The sequence below is a fragment of the Vombatus ursinus genome, unplaced genomic scaffold (assembly GCF_900497805.2).
Source record: "Vombatus ursinus unplaced genomic scaffold, bare-nosed wombat genome assembly UNPS02014181.1, whole genome shotgun sequence".
NCBI lineage: Eukaryota > Metazoa > Chordata > Mammalia > Diprotodontia > Vombatidae > Vombatus > Vombatus ursinus.
The window spans coordinates 678,613-680,683 of NW_020953959.1; the positions used below are offsets into that span (position 1 = coordinate 678,613).

The following is a 2,071-nucleotide window of genomic DNA, read 5'->3' on the forward strand; positions in this document are numbered from 1 at the left end:
ATATAGCTAGGACGTATAAGAGGCAGGATTCAAGCTCAGGTCCTCCACACTCCAACTCCAAGACTCTCTCTACTCTCAGTCCTATTATGAGTAAAGAATTGTGACAACTCTCATTTACATATTTCTTTATGGTTACAAAATACTCTCTATATGTTATTTCATTTGACTCTCATAAGTGAGGGAAGTAGTGCAAGTATTATTTTACACATCAGGAAAGCCAGCGGATAGGCGGTTTACTGAAGGTAAAGACTCCTAATAACGCCATTGAGCCTTGATCCGAGACTTTCGGCTCAGTCAGACCAGATTCCCTTATTCTCCTAGGCGTAGCTGTCTCCCCATTGATGGGAGGCAACAGAATAATAGACTTTCAATGTAATCACGGGGGCTCAATTCAGTAGTATGTGTACTAAAATAAAAATGATGCAGAGATTAGCATGGCTCCTGGGAAAAAATGACATGCCAAATCTTGAAGCATTCCATATTTTTCAGAATGAGATATATTTTCAGATATAGCCAATGTGGGGATTTGATTTGATTGCCAAGATTAGAAGGAAAGCAGAAAGCTGGGAGAAAATTGTATAGCAATTTTCTCTGATAAAGGTCTCATTTCTGAAATATGTAGAGAACTGAGTCAGATTTATAAGAATATAAATTCAGGCAGTTTTCAGATGAAGAAATCAAAGCTATCTCTAGTAATATGGAAAAAAATGCTCTAAATCACTATTGATTAGAGAAATGCAAATTAAAACAGCTCTGAGGTACCACTTCATACCTATCTGATTGGCTAACATGACAGAAAAGGAAAATGATAAATGTTGGAGGGGATGAGGGAAAATAGGTACATTAATGAACTGTTTGTTGGTGGATCTGTGAACTGGTCCAACCATTCCGGAGAGCGATGTGGAACTACATCCTAAACGCTACAAAACTGTGCTTACCCTTTGATCCAGAAATACCAATCCTAGTTCTATATCCCAAAGTGATCAGAAAGGGGGAAAGGACCTACTTGTACAAAAACATTTACAGTGGCTCTTTTTTAGTGGCAAGGAATTGGAAATGGAGGGGATGCCCATCAATTGGGGAATAGCGGAGCAAGTTGTGATATATGAATGTAATGGAATATTACTGTACTATAAGAAATGAAGGGAAGGTGGATTTCAGAAAGACCTGGAAAGACTTATATAAACTGATGCAAAGTGATGTGAGCAGAACCAGCAGAACGTTGTACACAGTAACACTAATATTACATGATGATCAACTGTGAATGACTTAGCTAATCTCAGCAATACAATTATCTAAGACAATTTCAAAGGACTTGTGGTAAAAAATGATATCCACATCCAGAGGAAGAGCTGATAGAATATGAATGCAGATTAAAGCATGTTATTTTTCACTTTCTATATTTTTGGTGGGTTTATCTTTTTTTTAATCTGTCTTTTTTTTTTTACAACATGACTAATATGGGAATATGTTTTGCACGATTACACATGTATAACCTCTATCAAATTGCTTACCATCTCAGAGAGTCGGGAGGAGAGGGAGGGAAGGAGGGAGAGAATTTGGAACCCAAAATTTTGAAAAATGAATGTTAAAAATTATTTTTACATATAATTGGGGAAAATATTATTTAAAAACAGCTAAATTTCATCAATTTATTTTTAATTTTAATTTAATTTTTGCATCAATATTCATTAGGGAAATTGATCTATAGTCTTTTCCCTCTGTTTTTGCTTTTCTTGGTTTAGGTATTAGCACCATATTTGTGTCCTAAAAGGAATTTGGTAGGACTCCTTTGCTTATTTTTCCAAATAGTTTATGTAGCATTGGAATTAATTGTTTTTTTTAATGATTGGTAGAATTCACCTGTGAATCTCTGGCCCTGGGGATTTTTTTCTTAGGGAGTTAATTGATGGCTTGTTTAACTTCTTCTTCTAAAATGGGGTTATAAATTGCTTAGATTAACAGAAGGAAAGTATTCTATTTTCTCTTCTGTTAATCTAAGCAATTTATATTTTTGTAAATCTTCATCCATTTTGCTTAAATTGTCAGATTTATTGGCATATAATTGAGC

The 2,071-nt window shown here is 34.8% G+C and overlaps 1 non-coding gene across 1 annotated transcript; it reads left to right on the forward strand.

The window, feature by feature from the left end:
- The first annotated feature begins 382 nt into the window (after positions 1–382).
- LOC114041839 lies at positions 383–486 on the forward strand. Its single transcript, XR_003568948.1, has one exon. It is a non-coding gene; the product is annotated as a U6 spliceosomal RNA (small nuclear RNA).
- The last annotated feature ends 1,585 nt before the right edge of the window (positions 487–2,071 follow it).